Source organism: Sus scrofa, chromosome 1 (assembly GCF_054392235.1).
Source record: "Sus scrofa isolate SSC_HxYL_T2T_F1_AM1 chromosome 1, Sscrofa_HxYL_maternal_Yorkshire_Landrace_v2.0, whole genome shotgun sequence".
NCBI lineage: Eukaryota > Metazoa > Chordata > Mammalia > Artiodactyla > Suidae > Sus > Sus scrofa.
The window spans coordinates 204,380,579-204,400,330 of record NC_139383.1 but is presented as its reverse complement, the minus strand read 5'-3'; the positions used below and the strand labels follow the sequence as shown (position 1 = coordinate 204,400,330).

At 43.8% G+C, this 19,752-nt stretch overlaps 1 protein-coding gene across 2 annotated transcripts in view; it reads left to right on the top strand.

Moving 5' to 3' along the window:
- Window positions 1–19,752, top strand: part of AGBL1 (AGBL carboxypeptidase 1) — a 1,231,135-nt gene that overhangs the window by 227,525 nt on the left and 983,858 nt on the right. The window contains exon 1 of one of the 2 annotated variants that reach the window (XM_084983122.1): window positions 17,977–18,045. The exons of the other annotated variant lie outside the window; for it this stretch is intronic. The gene's annotated coding sequence lies outside the window, so the exon portion shown is untranslated. Of the gene's footprint in view, window positions 1–17,976; window positions 18,046–19,752 lie in introns of those variants that run through there. 2 annotated transcript variants of the gene reach the window in all.

The window sequence follows — 19,752 nt, the reverse complement described above, 5'->3', positions numbered from 1 at the left end:
GAAGAAGAGAATTCTAATAGGTAAAAAAACTTTCTATTTTTTCCTCACCAGATTTGAGCCCTTTGTGATAGAGTCTCATCTTATTTCATTTCCTCTCTCCAGTGAGAGCCCAGGATCCCATAAGGCTCCGTGGACATTTGAGCCCATGAGTGTCTCTTCCTCACTGCCCTTGGAGGAAGGAATCTGAGCGCATTTGTTATGTATCTAGATCCTGTGTCTTACTTTTCTGTGTGAGTTAAAGGTAGGACAGGCAAGTCGTCTACAGGAAATAGTTCTGGGGTCTTCTATCTGCAGACCCTTTGCCTTCAGGAGTGTAAGGGTGTTAACCATAGAACCCAGCACTGCCTTGTTTTATAAGCTGGCTCAAGGATAAATGAAATAGAGTAAAAGTAACTTTTTATTCAGACTGACCATTGGTACCAGGAAACCCAGTTTTCTTCTTAAAAGACAAAGCACCTTGCAAAACTCTGTGCCCATGTGCACACAGAGCTCCCAGCTGTCCATGTGTCCTTCCAGCCAATCCCCTGGGCAACCTGTTAAAGGAAAGCCTTGGACTTGCACCAGACGACTTGGGTCAGAGTTATGCCCCGGGCATCCTTAACCTGGTCCTTGTAAATCTCTCACCTTCTTGGGGCTTCAGTTCATTTGTTGGATGGGATGGATGAGACATGACCCACCGATCTCTCAGGGTGGCTGGGAAGCTGGGATTACGGAGTGGAGACACTTTAAAAAGTTAAAGCTCAATAGTCTCCAAGGGAGGCTCATCCCTGACATGGAGCACATGCTACACTCTGTAGTGTCCAGCCTGTGGCAACAGAGGATTGCAGTGAGGGCCACTATGATGTGCAGACATGACTCCCTGGAGGAGGTCATGTCTACGGCAAGATTAGAAGGAAGACTAGAACTAGCCAAGAAAATGGGGAAGGGGAGAAAAACATTGGCTGAGGGAAGAGCAGGCACGAAGGTCTAGAGAAGAAACCACATGGCATTCTGGAGGGAAGACCAGTGTGGCGGGGTTACTTTCTGTTCTTCCTGCTGCCTCCCTCAGGTCTGTGCAGGGAACTTTCTAGGTTTTGTCAATTTCAGCGGTTGATCAATGAGTGTTCCCCTCTGCCCCACACACCCCATTGTCTTTCCAGGTATCCTCCCTCCTGCCCCAGCATTTCTGGTACTAAACTCTCTAATTTCACCTCAATCCTTTGCCACGTTCTGTCATTAAATTCAGATGTACCTAGCCCCAGAGCTTCGTCTCTCCCCTCCCAATTCTGCCTCCTCTGTCCCCAGATACACCTGCAAACTTTCTATTCCTGCCTCTTTTTATGATCCTCTTCCCCATTCACTGATCATCTTCCCAGCTACCATTTTATTTTAAATGATTGGTGAGCAGATATTAAACAAGGTTAATTTCACAGCCAATCTGCATAACACATGTGCTGAAGGTTTATGAGAAAAAGCATCTTAGGAAAGTTCAATAAGGCTCAGAAGAGGTATCCCTAATATTAGGCTTGGAAGCATTGAATCTGGAAGGAGACAGAGATAAGGAAATCAAATCAGGATGAGCAAACAGTCCTCATTAGTTAGCTAAGCAACATGTTTTCTTACACATAAGGCATAGTATTGGATGTTGAGGGAGATACTAAAATGCCTAAGATATGGTCTCTGCCAGAAGGATGTTATAATTTATTTTGAAGCGATAAGAGGAAATTAGGAAGAAAATAGAAAGAGCAAACTGTCAACATTTTAGACAGTTTATTAAAGTCCTTTTTCATGCACTTAACTCCAAGCTAAAGAGATTATTTTCCTCAAACCTGCTGTTGAGTTTTGTTCTGGACATAGTTGACTAGCATGTCACGGGCTGTGCTGAGACTGCATGCTCACAGATGACACTGTGTCTGGTGCTCAGAATGTCAGGACAAGAGGGGGCTGGGTTTGCTGTGACTGGAGCAGCTGCTTCTTTGGGCTTTAGTGAGTGGACTCTCTTACAATCACCTGTGGGGAGATATTTACAATCACAGAAACAGAGCTTCAAGAGTCACCTGGTATAGGCTCCCAGCTAAGGATGGAATCCCTTCCATGGTAACCCTCTCAGGAAATCAATGGATTTCCAGACATAAAACTTTGGGTTTGGAGTCACATGGATTTGATCCAGGACCCAGTTTTATCACTTATTAACTATATGACCAATTACTAAAATTTTCTAAGGCTGGAATTCCTAAACAATCAGGATTCTTGGTTGCAAGTGACAGAAAATCCCATTGGAATGGGTTTACAGGGTGTTTTCTTCTGACACCAAATGTGATGCTTTTTTTCCTATATCAATTGCCAATTCTCTGACACCAACCAGGTGTCCAGTGATTCAGTTCAATTCAGTTCTGATACTGACTATTCAGAGTTAGGGCAGACCCCACAGGTTAAGGACTCAGCCCCACCAGACTGACATCCCACTTCAGATGCTGGTCTTAAGGCCCAGTGGCTACCTGGACCTCATGACTGACCAGCTATAAAAGATAAATACAAGTTCGCACAACTCTCTCCAATCAGACTCGATAATTTGGTCAAAAGATTCACAGAACTCAGAAAAGCACTGTAGTTACTGCTACTGGTTTAATATAAAGGTATAACTCAGGAACAGCCAAATACAAGAGATACAGTTTGTGTGTGTGTGTGTAGCTTCCATGCCCTTCCAGGTATGTCACCCTCTCAGCACTAATGTATGATAGCTGATGTCCTCACTCACCCAGAAGCTCCCCAAATCTCATTCAAGAGTTTTTGGTGAGCTCAATCTCCAGCCATTCCTTCTTCCTGAAGGTCAGTTGCAGGGGCTAAAGGTTCCAATCCTCTAATCACTGGCTCTTTCTGGTGGCCAGTCCCACACCAAGGCCACTTAGAAGTCCTACTCTGAGTCATCTCATTAGCATAAACGCAGGTGAGACTGAAACAGGCTCTGTATGGATAACCAAAGCCACTCCCATCTCTCAGGAAATTCCAAGAATTTTAGGGACTCCATGCCAGGAACTAGGCACAAAGACCAAATGTATATTATCATTGTGCCACAGGGTTTAATTATGACAAAGGGTTTTGGGAATTTTGGGCTTACGTAATTGAGTTTACAGAATAGAAACAAACTCACAGATTTCAAAACCAATCTTATGGTTACCATAGATGAAACTGTTGGGGGGAGAGAAGAATTGGGAGGGTGGTAATAACATTTATACACTAATGTATAAAATAGAGCACAGGAAAATCTACTCAATTGTAATAACCTGTATGGGAAAAAGAACGGATATATTTATATATATGACTGATTCACTTTTCTCTACACCTGAAACTAATCAAACATTGGAAGTCAACTATCCTCCAATAAGATTAAATAAAAAATCTAACCTTTTACCAATGGAATAAAAAAGAAATATCCATTGTTCATTCCAGCTAGAGACCCGACTAGTTTTTCAGTTCATTTTCTTCTACTTCTCAGCCTCAGCGTACTTTTGCGTTGGCTACATTCTTAGGTAGGGTCTCCACAAGAAAAAACTGACTGCTGAAAGTCTGAGACTTCTTAGAGCTTGGAAACTTATATAGACAGAAGATTTTTCTTTCCCAATTATTTCAGAAAAAAATCTCAGAATTGCTCTCTCTGGTCTAGCATGGGCTACATGTTCAGCCCTGAGCTAATCATGTGGCCAAAGAAAAAGGCTGATTCACTATAAATCCCTGACCTTAGGTGTGGCCTCCACCCAAACTGCAAGAACCAAGAGTGGTGGATGGGAGGTTTCTTGATGGAAAGTAGAGTTTTTCTCAGCAGCAGGAAGGGAGGAACAGGGTGGTTGCAAAAGAATTGCTGCTTAGTCTCTTTTCCCCATTTGTAACATCAGGATACCCATTTTTCCCTTGGCTCAGTCGTTTCCTCCAACTCCTCTTCTGCAATAATCTACACACCTAGGAACCTCTACTTCATGCATGGGGTGTGTTCTCTGAGTCTTTGTCCAGCTCTATGTGATAGAACTGCCAGCAATTCCTTCAGGAAGATGAAACCAAGGTTTAAGAAAATTTCTCATTGGACAAAGTTTCCCCACATCTTTCTAGACTGAAATGTAGCCAGTCCCCCTCCTGGTTCTACCCTGAGAATTTACAGAGTGCAAATATTCTTCCCCAGCCCATATCATTTCACTACTTGATGTATTTTTCATTTGAGCCTGTATTTCATTTGAAAATGTCAAAATACTGCCCACACATGGCCAGAACCCAGCAGAGAAGAGAGTCACTTTATAAGATCTGCCAAATAGGGCCTGGTACTTATCTGATCATGAATCATGAAAGCTTTTAGGACAGATGGTGTAATCATATCCAAGAATGATGCCCTTTCAGAGCAATGCTAATTGGATCATGTGGCATAAGAGTTTCACATCTGTCGCATGAGCAATCACACATGGCACAGACAAAGTTTTCTTAAACTTTGGTTGGTTTGTATCCTGGGAGTGGTTAGGGCTTACTTTAGTGTGTTCAGAAACACTTGCAGGGTGCTAACTTCATTGACTGATTGATTGATTGATTGATTGATTGACTTATTCATCCATCCAGTACACGGATTCTCAGTTCCTTCTGTATGCCAGGCTCTATTCTATATGTTTTCACACCATAAACTTCCTTCTAGTTGGAGAGGATGAGTAATAAATAATAAGTAGAGTGATAAATAAATAATATGAATGCAGATAACGATAACCTGTATGAAGACACCAATAAGGTGGTCCTGAGTGTGTTTGAGTGTGGGTAGGAGATGGATGTGGGGAAGCTAATGGGGACGACGTAGTGACATTTCTGCAATGTCTGAATGATGAGAAGGAACCAGCTGGGAGGAGAGAACAGCAAAGGCTGAGCTCAAAGTGAACGTGGCCTGTTTAAAGATCCAGAGGTTCAGGTAGTTATTACCTGGTAAGTGAGGGCACAGTGGAGCAAAATGAAGACAGAGACATAATCAGGGGCCACAGTAATGAGACTGGACTTTATATTAATAAAACCTAATATTTGTGAAGGTTTACCCTACACCACTTGACATGTAGGAACTCACTGAATCCTCATGAAAACAGTATGAAATAGGTACAATTAGGACCCTCATTTCACAGAACAGAAAAGGGAGGCACAGGGGAGTTAAGATTTGCACTCAGATCAGAACCTGAGACTTGGCTGCACAGCTGTGCTCTCAGCCACTGTGAGTAAAAGGAACGCTAAGTGGTTTATAGTGGGATAACATATTTACTTCACACTTTTCAGAGGTCTCTGGCTGCAGTAGATGATAGAGGAGCAAGAGTGAACAGGAGGAGGAATTCCTGTCATGGCTCAGTGGTAATGAACCCAACTCGTATACAGGACTAACTTGGTGCTATTCTTGGCTTATTCCTCATGCATTCTTGGGAATAACTTATCCCACAAGGAGGGGGTGCATCTTCATCAGAGAGGGCTTGGAGTGGAAACATACATGTTTGTTTTACCTGGTCCTTCCCACCCAGGACTCGGCATCTCCAAATAGCCAAGGAAGCCACATATATAAATATCCATCCAGCCCCAGTAACCCCAGAGACGGTGTCTGGGGGGCTACATTAGAGCCTTTAGCTGATGGCCCAAGTCCACGGAGGCCAGATGGCTTTATTCTCTGTGAGTCCTGGACTCACCTGTCTCTTGAACACTCCAGGCTCCTGGCTCCTCCAGCCTTTTCACCTGTGCACTCCCCTTTCCCAAATTCTGCTCTCCTCTGCTGCCTGCCCTCCTCCTCACACTTTACATCTCAACTCAGCACCTTCCTCCTCTGTGAGGCCTCCTTGACTTCCCCCAGCAAACTAGCCCTTAGTCCTGCTCCTCCTCTGTGTTCCTACTTTACTTTGGAGATGATTCCAGGTTGGCAATTGTATCGGTGAATTCTAACAGTCCTCCTAGACTGCAGACTTCTCAAGAGTTGTGTGTGTGTGTGTGTGTGTGTGTGTGTGTGTGTGTGTGTGTGTTTGTGTGTACCTGTGTGATTGTGTACATACACATGCCCGTGCGTGCATGTGTGTGACGGTGTGATTGTGTTTTTATACATGTGTTGGTGTGCATTGGTGTATTTCGTGTTGATATCTCCTTGTCTAGCAGAACAAGTGTCACGCAGGAGCAAGGAGGTGCCATGCTGCCGAAGGAGATTTTAGCTTAGGAACAAAGATGTCAAGGGAGATCAGCAAAGGGATAGAGAAGGAGCTGTAAAGGTAAAAGTTATACTTCAGCATCTGTAAAAGGACCTGGGATGACTTCATTGTGTCCTTGGCTCCCCGAGGAGGTAGATGTGTGGGAAACCAGAGGAGACGTTAACCATGATGGATCTGGCTCTTTCTCAGGGCAAATCTTGTATTCTGGCAGGTCAGGTTGGGAGGTCTTTTATTTTCATAGTAGCTTACTGTGAACTGGCTTTTCTAGTGAAACGTTCCATCATTTTGCCTCCATTAGTTTTCTTCCCTGGGGCCAATTTACCTGCACACGATAATTAACTTTATTCAGATTCTTCCAAAATGTCATTGGGTTTGATAGCAGCTGAGTTGAATTTGCACTTCCTCATGCCAGCAGCATTGAGTCCCTTCACCCGGACAAACAGGAGGACTGTGCCAGGATTTACTCTCCATTATATAGAATGGGCAAAATGGAGAAAAATGAGGGGAAAGTAGATAGGTTGGAGAAAAGAAAACTGGTTTTTCTGGGGGAAAAAATCTTTTTAAGAAAAGAAAAAATGAAAGATTGAGTACATTATTAATTATATTACTAAATTTTGTGCATTCAAATGCATTCTTTTTAGCTATCTTTAGTTCACTCATTCATTCATTTATTTGTTCATCACTTTTCTCACTAGGCTTTCATGGTGCATAGCCCACAGGTTAAAGGAAAAAGGTTCATAGACTTAGGACTCAGAAGTAAGATTTTGCCATTTGTGAGAACTGCATTTTTGAAAAGGATGGGAGGTGTGCACATCAGCCAGCTCCTTCACACATAAAAAGGTCAGGGCCAACTTCAGAAAAAATATTTGGGGACTTGATTTGAAACACGGATTTGAATGTGGCCGCCATATTTGTCCCAACAAATATTTAGGGTCACAACAGCTTATAGTATTTGTAGAAAGAAATTCCCTAAAGGAGTCACTGTGTTTGTTCAGGGGAACAAAACATGACCTTCAGGATCTAATTTGCTGGGTAGGCTATTTTTGACTTTCTGTAGGTGACTCAAGGGTCTAAATTTACAGAGGGGCTGATTTTCTGGCCACATGCTCTAGCACCATGGGAACATCAAATATCACATCCGTGGTCCCCATCCTGTAAGTGTTCCTAGTCTGGTGGGGGAGACACATGAGCAAATGGACCGTTACATGGTGGGTGGGGAGGTATGATAGGAGTGATAGAAATCACCCTGTGTTGGGAGTGTTTAGTGGGGAATAATTTACTTAGGCTGAGGGTATAGGGGTGTTTGCATAGAGGAGACCATGCCCAAGTTATGTTTTTATGGATGAGTGGATGTATTTCAGGCACAATGGGAAGGATCACAAAACATAAAAGGGTACTCCAGTGGAAGCAATAGCACATGGAAGGGCAAAGCATCATCTCTGGGCTGGTCTATCAGGGACCCATGAGAAGTTCAATGGTGCTGGCCCAGGAGGGCTTGATGAAGAGTTCTGGGAGACCATGCCGGAGGAGGCGACGAGAGCCTTGGAGGCCAAGCTGGGGCACCTGAATCTACTTCCAAGCAATAGCATTCTAGAGCAGTTTGCTAGGGCTGCTGTAGCAAAGTACCGCTAACTCAGTGGCTTTTTCACTGTCTCACAGTTCTGGAAACAAGAAGTCAATGTGTTGGCAGGGTGGCTTCTAAGGAAACTTTTAAGCTTCTCTCCTAACTTCTGGTGGTTTTCTGGCAAACTTTGATACTCCTTGGCTTGTAGAAACAGCACCTCCATCACCGCTTTCATTTTCAAGCAGAGTTCCTTCTATGTGTGTCTGCCTTTATATGTCCCCTTTTATAATGACACCAGTGTCACTGGATTAGGACCCACTCTAATGACCTTGGTATCTCACTGGACTTAGTGCTCAAAAACAGCAATGAAGGCTGTTGGTACATCAGACAGACCTGCACTTATATTTTGAGGATACCGAGTATACTTGTGGACATTTAGCGTATAGTCTATCTTCCTGTGAGATAACCAATATCCTTTAATAATTCCTTTTTCAATTTAAATTAGCCAAAGTGGACTCTGTTGTTTGCAGCTGAAAACCATTACTGGTATACTTGTGCATGTAAAATACTTTGTGCTAAATAAAAGGATAAAAAATGGAAGGAAGAAAGGGAAAAAGAAAAAGAAAGGCTGACCAGTGGACTGGGAATCTGGATGCTCTGGTTATTGGGCAGTGGCTTTGGGTAAGTTGTTTCCCATTCCTGATCTCTAGAGAATTCATAGTATTATACATGGGTTTTAAAGGTCCCTTCTGGGGAGTTCCCATCATGGTGCAGTAGAAACAAATCCAACTAGGAGTCATGAGGTTGCGGATTCGATCCCCGACCATGCTCAGCAGGTTGATGATCTGGCGTTGCTGCAAGCTGTGGTGTAGGTCGCCTTAAGAGCAAAGACTGAAGTCTCCTGAAAACTAATATAGAAAACTGGCCCAAGTTTCCAGTCTGCTGCAACATGGAACTTTTATCTGAATTTCCAGCCTGCTTTAGAGATTTCAGACTCACCATCCCCCACAGTCTCATGAACCAATTCCTGACATCTCTGTTTTGCTCTGTACATATCTAATTTGTATCTATAGATTTCCCATTGGTTCCATTTCTCTGAAGAACCCTTCTGACTAATATACCAGCCTGGTTGTTTCCCCCACAGAGCTTGTTTTCTCCCCAGTGTATTGTCAGTTCTCCCATCTGTAAAGTGGGTATAAGATAATATTTCTATTAGGTCCCTTAAGAGTTTTTGAAAATATGCTCCTTCATCTCCTGTGTTCGGATCTCTTCCCAGGCTGCACTTTGGAATCAGCTTTGCAGCCTTTCAGTAATATGAATGCCTGAGCTCTTCTCTGGAGATTCTGGGTCAGCAGGCTTGGGGTGGTCACTGTGTGTTCAGAGAACTTAGTATGCCCCCGGGGATTTTGATGTAACGGAAGTTGGTAATGACATCCAACTTCCTTAGCATCCAAACACTGTCACAATCTGATATCTTTCACCATTTCACACTCCAGTCTAAACACAAAGACCCCTCACACCCTCCTCTCCTTGGGATTTTGCACGCATTCACACACTCTTTCATTTCGTTGAAATCCACCCCACCATACACACATACCCCAGTTGGAAAAATCCTATTAATCCTTTAAGCCTCAGTAGAAAGGTGACACTTTTCCAGACCTCCAGACCCCCTACCCGTACGTCTAATATCTCTGTTGTGATGTTGATCACGCTAAATTACCATCTAACCACACTTCTCTATTTGGCTGCAAACTTGAAAGTTGGGCATCACATCTTGTGTTCTCATTACCCAGCATGATCCTGACATATAAAGCTCAATAAATTTTTGCTGAATTTAAATTACAGAGCAAATCCCTCTTATATGGATTCCACGCTCACCAAGCAACCTTTTGATAATTTGACTTCCCCAGTAGCTGCCATGGATGGAGCAAATGCACATCCCGTCAGATAGATGTGAGTGTCTGGGCCACATGACAGTACATTCATTTTTTTGCAGGAAATTAATAAATTGTGGTCCTGGTTTACACATAAAAAGTTTGTTGAATAAATGGCTTGCTTATGGTCATAGCTCAATTATCTAAATACAGGTGATCCTCCTAGCCTATTATCTGCAGAACGTTTTTTATTTATGGTCTTGAATTTGTGGTCTTTCTGACACTAACTAGTCCCTTTCCCCTTCCTTGGGTGGATAATTGAAAACTGGCACTGAATGTGACCCTATCAGGGAGATGATTTTATGAAACATCGGTGTTATGTCATTATTTATGTCCCTGATGGTTTGGGCTACATATCAAGGGTAGAATCAACCAGATGTTGTCACACTGGGTTCCCCTATCCCATTCCTGATCGACTGAGGCTGCTGAAACAACATCTAGCTTAGGGCAGTGGCCGTGTGAGTCTGTCAGGAAGATAGCACCACCCCCACTCCCTTTCTCATCTCAAAACTGGGTGATGGGAGTTCCTGCTGTGGTGTAATGGGATCAGTGGCATCTTGGGAGCCCTGGGATGCAGGTTCAATCCTGGCCCAGTCTCAGGGGGTTAAGGATCAGGCGTTGCCACATCTGTGGCATATGTCACAGTTGTGTCTTGGATATGATGCCTGGCTGGGGGACTCCATATGCTTTGGGGCAGCCAAAAAAGAAAAAAAAAAAAAAAAAAAAAAAAAGAAGAAGAAAGCTGGATGATGGAGTGTGGGTCAGGCTGGCTTATAAGCAGACACTGGTCTTTCTTACATTTAGGTTTGACAGGCCATCTCGTGTATTTTGCTGTCGGGGGTAGCCCTGGCTGCTGATGTTTGCATTTTAGCCCAGGAACACAGAGCAGGCTCTTTCTGGTAGCTGGTGTGGCTACAGGGTGCTGGGTCCGGTTATGCCCCCACAGCCCAGTGAGGCTTCTGCACCATTTGAACATGTCTTGCTTCCATTCTTTCTCCCATGTGTAATTCTATAGCCCACTCCCCTTGCCCAGGCCACAGGTCTGCAGCCATGGCAAGCCCCCCTCACAGCCCATGCCTCTGTACCTCTTCTTTTCATGTGGCTGCCACCCTGAGGAGTTATTGATCTTATGGTGGGATGAGGAGTAACCAGAGCTTCTGTTTTTAGGACTTGCTTAAGGCCACAGCTGCACTGGAAACCAAGGAACTCTTTTCTAATCCTCTGCCTTTTCTTTATGAACATTTGACTTTAGAGGTGGAGCTGGGGTGCTAAGGACTGGAGCAGGGTCCTTCAGAATCTGAGCTTGGAGGGCTCTGCATCCTATAGGATGGCAAGAAGGTGAATTTGAGAAGCCAGAGGGGCTGAGAGTTATCAGGGAGAGTAGATGCAAAGCGAAGCCCAAACTCTGGGGCAGGGGTATCAATATGGGCAAAGGCCAGACTGGAGAGAGAACGTGCCTGCAGCTGGTGACAGAAGGACAGGACACGAGGGGGTGGGCGGGCGGGCCACAGTGGAGAGCATGGTTAGGAAGCCACCTGGACACTGTACTGGATAGTGAACCTGACAATCTACCATGAAGACTAGAGATGGCTCTTCTAGTCGCTCCCCCTCAGGCCTCAGCCACGGGCTGCCTCATCCAGGAAGCTTCTATGACTCCCCATCACTCACAATCATAATGGAAGTGAAATAACCAGGGGAAACACTGGATCGGTGATTCATAACCAAAGAGCTTTATGAGGTACAGATACCTGGGGCCCCGTCCACATCTACTGAATTATAATCTGTAGGGGAGGGGCCCAGGCATAGGTATATTTTTCCAAAAAGCTTTCTAGGTAATGCTCACATATCTCTCCAAAGGACCATAAGAACAAGCATATTTTATAGTATGTTACAGCTTACCAAGTCCACGGACATAGCCTCAGTTTTTTCTGGCATCACTTTGAATGTAGTACATCCCCTTGCACCATATACTCTAACTAACTGCCTGGTTCTTCTGTTGTTTCACTCTTACCTGAGCCAGAGAAGCAGGCTCCATACTTTATTTACTTTTTAAATTTGATTTTAATTTTTTCTTTTTTTTTAATTTTCCCAATTCTTTTTTTTTTCTACTGTACAGCATTGTTGACCCAGTTACACATACATGTATACATTCTTTTTTCTCACATTATCACGCTCCATCATAAGTGACTAGACATAGTTCCCAGTGCTGCCCAGTAGGATCTCCTTGCTAATCCATTCCACAGGCAATATTTTTTATGGCCACATCTGCCCCTGGCCAGGAGGTGAATCTGAGACACAGCTGCAGCAATGCCAGATCCTCAACCTGCTATGCGGGGCTAGGGATTGAACTTGCGCCTCTGTGACCTAAGCTGCTGCAGTCAGATTCTTAACCCACTGCACCAGAGTGGGAACTTATTTACTTTTTATTGCTTATGGTACTTGCTTTTATGAACAGTGCTGGGGAAAGACCAAGAGCTCTGTAAATACTTAATGATAGGTGCCAGGCTGGGGTATTAAAGGCTACAGTGAACATATACACAGATGCACAGATGCTCACACAGTTTCTGTTACACAAGAGAGACATATACGCTGCAGAAAAATGAAAAAGCACAAATAAGAGTAAAATGAAAATGAAAGTTACCCGTATTCATATTCACTCCCTGTGTGAAAAAATATCAATTCCAGATGTGGGTGTGTATGTATGTGTGTGTGTGTTTGTGTGCGCGTGTGTGTGTGTGTGTGTATGTATGTACATCAAAATGGGATCATATCTGTGTGTGCTTTTTTATACCTATGTTTGAACTTTAATAGTAGATTATCATGAATTATATTTTTAAAAATATTAACATAGCATTAGGTCCTAAACAGATATTTCACCAGGAAATCATCACCAAAAATATCTCCAAGATGAGATCTCGGAATCCCAATTTAGATATTTTGAGTTTTCCCTTACCAATATATAATTGACTTTTATGTACTTCAGTGAACACTGTCAAAACACATCCTTGAAAGTTAAATGTTAGTTTGAACACAGAGATCATAGGCACTTTACTATTTTCATTGTCATTTCTCTGCTCCATTTCATGACTCTTTCTTCTCTTTATGCCCTCCTTCTCTGCCTGTATAACTACCCCCAATCCTACTGTAAACATTTTCCATGTCAATAAATAGGACACTGTTTCTGTTATGTGTTACTGTGTAACAAACTTCTGCACAATTTGGTAGTTTAAAACAATTTTTCATTTCTCATGGTTCTTTAGATCAGCAATTCAGGCTAGCTTCTGCTAAACTCACCTGTAGTATTTTTAGATTTAGCAGACAAAAATACAAGACACCCAGTTAAATATGAATTCCAGATCCACAATGAATAATTTCAGAGTATAAGCATGTCCATGTGACAGTTGAGATACAATTATGTTAAAACATTACTCATTGTTTATCTGCAAAGAAAATTTAACTGGTTATCCTGTGTTTTAACTTGCACCATTATTCCCTTGGGGTCATTTGGCAGTAAGAGGGCTTTGGTTCTCCTCCATGTCGCCTCTGTCCCCCAGTAAGCTGGATGGTGCACTCAGGGCAGCATTTCAAAAGGGCAAAGATGGAAGCTGCTTTGGGGACCTAGCATTAGGTATCCTACAACATCACTTTCCTCTCATCCTATTGGTCAAACAAGTTACAAGGCCAGCCCACATTCAGCTGACAGGAAACAGGGTTGGACATCTTATGGGAAGACCAGTAGCATGACATTGCAAAGGGTCATGTCTCCCTCCAGGAATGAGAGGATTTGCTGCAGCCCTTTTGGCAGACAGAGTCAACATCCTTCTCTAACAAGAAGAAAACACTACCTTTTATTCCACCGTGCCATAATTTTTACCCATTGTCCATATTTGCTATTTAGATATTTCTTTCTATGCTATTATGAATCTAGTTGCATAAAATCCAGAGATTTTTGAGCATTTGTCCAATTTTGCATATCTTTCTCATGCGAGAGTTAGAAATCACTGCTAGTTCAGAACCCAGCTTTGTCACTTACCAGCTGTATGTCTAGGGAAAATCTCTTTGCTTCTCTGGGCCTCAGTTTCCTCATCTGACAAATGGAGACAAAAAATGAATCATTTCATCTCTTACTGGGAAGATAAGGTAGATTCTGAATGTAAAATGATCTATAACTATTGGTCATTATTAAATTCTGAGAAGTGAAATTATTAGATCAAGAGGTATAGAGGTATTTAACATTTAACATTTAACATTTGCTACATAGTAATAAACTGAAGGGACCATGCTTCAAATTAAGAAAAACAAGTCCAAGTTCTAGAGCCCAGTGATTAACAACTAAGACTTTAGAACAGGGCTCAACAAGCAACTGGGGCTTGTTTTTATGAAGAAGCTTTTACTGGGATATGACTCTGCCCTTTGGCTTATGTATCAGCTATCACCGCATTTGAACTACAACAGCAGAGTTGAAGAATGTGGCAGAGACCAACTGGCCCAAAAAATTACATATTTACCATCTGACTCTTTGGAGAAAGTTTTCCAACCTCTGCAAGAGAGGCCTGAGCAGGAATCTTCCCTCTGTCCTGTATTGATGGCATGGTACTTAGTGAAAGACGACACCCGGATTTTGATCTACTACCTTGGTGGATCCTGACTTTATCTACAACCCATGAAATGGCCCTGTAGAGTTGCAGCTGCTTAAATACAAGGTTTTATGTGTGCATATGTGTATGTGTAACAGTGTGTTTATGTGTGCCTGTGTGTAGAGGTATATCTGTATGTATATGTATCCATGTGAATGTATATATATGTAAATATGTATGCATGTGTGTGTTTATGTGTGCATGTGTGTGTAGCCAGAGGACAGGGGGGTAGTCATTCTCCATGAGTAGTTTGTACACTTTTTTGCATTTTGAATAGAACTATTGACAGGACTATTGCTGAGCATGGTTGAAAGCTGCCAGGGGAAGCAGTGTGAAAACCTGACATGGAAAAGAGGTAAACAAGGTCCCCATAAGCAGGAGTCTTTTTTTGTTGTTGTTGTTGTTCTTTTAGGGCCACACCTGTGGCACATGAAATTTCCCAGGCTAGGGGTCGAATCAGAGCTGCAGTTGCCGGCATACATTACAGCCACAGCAACGAGGGATCCAAGCCACATCTGCAAACTACACCACAGCTCACAGCAATGCCAAATCATTAACCCACTGAGCAAGGCCAGGGGTCAAACCTGCATCCTTATGTATACTGGTCAGATTTGTTTCCACTGAGCCATGACGGGAACTCTAGGAGTCTTTTTGTTGTGCCTACTTACCCAACAACCAGCAGCATCAGCCGTCCTTGCTGGTCCTGGCCCCTTCCAATAGAGAGCCTCCCCCTGCCTCCCCACTCCTGATGCTCCCCACTCCTGATCCTCTGTACCCCTCTCGCTGCCTAAGTGAAATTGTGTTGCTCTCTTACTGTTGACTCTCCAGTCCGTGGCCAGAGCAGGGGTATTTGGTAAGTTCTGAGCATTACACTCTAAGCTGAGCATGGATAAATGAGGACACTCCAGGTGTGCTAGTGCCTTTCATCTTTGCACCAACACTATCTTTATAGATTCAGAAGCAGAGGCTCAGAAAAGTCAAATAATTTTCATAGAGCCACACAGCCATGTAAGGATTGGAGCTAGGGGTGGGATCTATGTGATCCCAAAAGCTTGTTCTTTCTACTGGGATGGGAATCAACAGTCTTGCAGAAAAGAGGCTATGGTACAAACATAATGAAGTCAGCATAAGCTATATTCCTTATAAGAGGTAGATAAAAGGGTTCAAAAGAAAAAAGGGGAACTTTCTATAAATGGAAAAATTTGCGCTTGATTGCAATTTCATATGACTAAGAAAATATGTTTTTCCTTCAAATCTGAGGTCTCAGGTAAAATGAAGGGGAAAAGATGAAATATTGGGTAAAGATTTGGGAAGTAGTTGACAATCTTTACTTACCTGGAGAAGTTGACTTCGGAGTATGTAAAGGGTTGGCCTTTGCTGCAGGCCTTATGGAAGGACCCACATGTGACTGTCCCTAGTTGTGACTTTAGGAACAAGTCCATCCTGGATCCATCAGGTCCTTTTTCTTGGTTTCCTAGTCACTTGGTGATCTTTGCTGCATTTGCTGATGGTGGAGCCCATCCTGTTGCCAGGGCTGGGTTCTGAGTGGACTAGTCCAGTCTTGTGAGGGAAGGATGGTAATTCTGCATCACTCTTCAGAGAGCAGTTGGGAACCAGGGCCAGCAGCACAGAGAGTTTACGATTTGTCTGTGGACACTGTTCCCCAACCCATACACCTGCTAACTGGGGTATCCTGGACCCACTCCTCTGGTTTAAATAAAAGCTAAAGGGGCATTTATCACTGAACATCACACAGGTGCTAAAACACACGTACATGGGCCCAGCACAGGATGCAGCGAGGAGAAGAGCTGGGGACCGGTCTGTTGAAAGAAGGAGAGAACATACATGTGAAAGCAGCTCAGTGTCTCTGTCACTAATTGCTGGGCTCACTGCTATGCACATCTGAAGCATTTTATTTTCAAATTAAGATTCCCTGCTTGGGTGTTCAAACTGGAACCTGATGAGATTATAGACGGTTCAGCTTAGCCTCAGACAGCCTGATTTCACTGTGCTGGGAAGGAGCCTGGCAATGGTTCTTTTAAAAGGCTCCCTCAGTGCTTCTGAAATGCTGTCAGGACTTAGAATCACTCAGATGTGATTCAGTTCGAATTCTCCCAATTTGCACATGAGGAAACTGAGGCCAGAGAAAGTCCTGCTATAGGAAGCAGCCTGCCATGACACGAAGTACAGAAAATCTGCTCCGCACACTGGGCATTTCTTTCATTTTTTTTCCCCTTGCTCCTCCTTTCTCTGAATGTATGGGGAAGGACAGAATTGAATCTGACCCAGTGGTCAGGGCCTGTTATCTAACCCCTTCCTTCCCTGGACCCTCTGTGACCCTGTGGCTGTTCCTGCCCACTTTCTCTTTCCCAAGTGGCTTGGGTTCCGCTTTTGTTTTAACTGATACAATGTCCCTCCTGGAATGTCATGTCTATTTCTTCTGTTCTGCCTCCTGGAAGCAAACTGGAAAAGATTTATGATTCCTTGTAAAACCCCAGCCTTGTTTAGAAATTGCTGGTGATTGATTAAGTAATAAAAATGCTTTTAAGACAGGGAGGTAAATCTCCCTGCTAATTGCTCTGCGCTTTACATTAGAACCTTGTTACACTGCCTGATGGTCTCCAGGGCTGGACAACTTGGTAATTTCCATCACCCTGAAGTCACATTGGCATCATTGTCTGCAGCTTTTTTTTTTTTTTTTTTTTTAAGGACCAGTACTGTTAAAAGGCATAGACAAATAAGTAATTGGCTAATAAACACAACCAGCAAAGTGTTTGAAATGAGAGCAAATCCCTTCTTCCCTTGGCAGGTGAGTCCCAGTGCTCATCTGGGTATGTGGCCAGGATCCACAACTGGAGGAAGGGGGGGTCCAGGTGGGATATGGAAGGACCTCATTTCCACCTTCCTCTCCCTCTATCTATCACAATAGTTTTGGGGACCCTAAATGATAGATAGATTACTTGCTGGCTTTGAGTCAGAAGGGTATGGAACTTGCACCCCAGTGGGGGGAGGGGTCATGTTTCAGGGCAGGGAAAAGGGCATAGAGCAGGTGCAGTGTTTCATGTAGGGAGCCTGGATTAGATGGGTGACCATCCGGTCTCTGGAGGATACAATGATTCGGCCATTACCAAGTTCACCCTCGGTTTCTGCCAGAGAGTCATTATACCTTTATATAGTCCTCTGCAGTTTTCCAAACTTATCAAACCCGCAGGTAAGTGGGTATGAGAGTTAAACGGTTCTTGTTCCTCTTCTGACACAAGCTGTTTTCAATCAGTCTGGGAGTCTGGGGAATGTTCCTTGTGGAAGGAGGGACACAGGTGTGATATATTAAGAAAGATATTTGGTCTTTGTCCCCAGTTCATGGTACAGAGCTTCTAAAATCCTTGGAGTTTCTTGAGTGAAGGGTAAGAGAAGTGCTTTTTGTTCTAATGGAGGAATCAGGTTCTTAGAGAACGTCAGGATGTATAGTCAGGAATATCAAGCCTTGATTAGAAGCTTGTAACTTTCAGCCCTACCTCCCCACCTTCTAGAAAGGGAGAGGGGCTGGAGGTTAAGTTAATTGTCAATAGCCAGTAATTTAACCAATCATGCCTACTTAATAAAATCTGCAGAAAACGCCCAAACACCAGGTTTGGAGAGCTTCAAAAGAGAACACAGCCTCATATGGGGAGGGTTGTGCACCCAGATCCAGGAGGACAGAAGCTCCTGTCCTTGGGAATCTCATGACTTCATTCCAGGTACCCCTGCATCTGGCTGTAAGTTGCATCCTTAATCATGAACAGGTACTAGTAAGGAAAGTGTTTTCTGGAGTTTTATGAACCATTCTAGGAAAGCATCAAACCTGAAAAGAGGGATTGTAAGAACCCCCTGACTTTGTAGCCAAGTCAGACAGGGGTGTGGGTCACCTGGGGAGCCCAGACCTACCAGGGACATCTTAACTGAGGGCTGTCTTGGGGGCCAGAGCCCCTAAACCTGTGAGTTTATGCCCAACCTGGGAAGTTAGTGTTTGAACTGAACTGAGCTGTAGAAGTGACTGGTGTGAGACAAAAACTTCACACATGTGGTGGCAGAAGTGTTGTGAGTAAAACTTGCTCAGGGAGTTCCCGTTGCTGCTCACTGGTAAAGAGCCTGACTAGTATCTATGAGGTGGCAGGCTTGATCCCTGGCCTAGCTCAGTGGGTTAAGGATCCAGTGTTGCTGTGAGCTGTGGTGTAGGTTGCAGGCTCAGCTCAGATTTTGCGTTGCTGTGGCTATGGCATAGGCTGGCATCTGCAGCTCTGATTCGACTCCTAGCCCAGGAACTTCCATACGCTGTAGGTGTGGCCCTAAAAAAGACAAAAAAACAAAAACTAGCTCAGAAGAGTGAGGGAAGTATAACTCAAGGGGTGCTTGGGCCAGGAGACACTTCTTGTCTCACCCAGAGCCAAGGTCAGCTCACCCTCTCCCAGCCCCCATCCTGCTTCTAAACTTCAGCATTTTCAAAGCAGATTTGCCATGGGGAGATCCCATCACCCAGCATATTCTGCCTGGCATAGATGTTATGGATAGCAAGTGACTGAAAGAAAAAAATAACAAGATGAAGAATTGGTAATGGGTCCATGGAGAACTGGGGAAATCCCCCAGTTAAGTAAAACTTGGAAAATTGTGTGTCATGTGAGCACTTTTCTGGAGAAGGTCCACTTCCTTCATCAAAGCCTAAGGATTCACCATCCAAACATGATTTTAAAACATCCCCGAGTTGAACTAAAGCCATTAGAAATGTGGTAGGAGAATTCATTCTGGCTCAGAGGCATCCCTGGTCTTTCTGGACTGGCTTCCATAGAAAGTTATTTTGCTCTGACAAGTGACTGAGGGACGATCCATTCCCGGGGAGGTTTTCAGGCTTTGATTGTCACCTTCTGGGGGCTTCTAACCTGTCTCAGGGACAGTCTGTGGGGCAACTGACCAGGACAGATCATGAGTATGGATATTTCACTATGCTTTTGTCAGTGTTTGTTAGCCGTTCCATTTTGTGATGGATAAGAGATACCCCAACTTTAAATTATAGGGAAGGGTGATTAGCTTCAGACAGGTGATGGTGGTTCCTCTCAGGTGTCTCACATCCTGGAAAACTGGAGGTCAAAGGGCCAGAGCTCCTGGACCCCTCAGTGTGATAACAGGCTCATGATGAGGATACTCAGCCAAGGAAAGGGCTTGGTTTCTAGAGTGCTGCCCCTCGGATTATGGCTCAGGTTAAGTCTTGGGAGGAATGAGAGCCTTTAAGCTAATGGCATAATTGCAGACAGACAGAGAGCTCCCTACCATATCTGTTTTCCTTCTGACCCATTCTGCTCGACTGGCTCGTTCTGGTCCTAGGCAAGGCTTTGAGTTCTTTCCAGGTGGTGGGCCAAGTTGTCACTACTATGTCCTCCCATGCAAGGCAGGAATCGGGGAGCGTTAAAGAA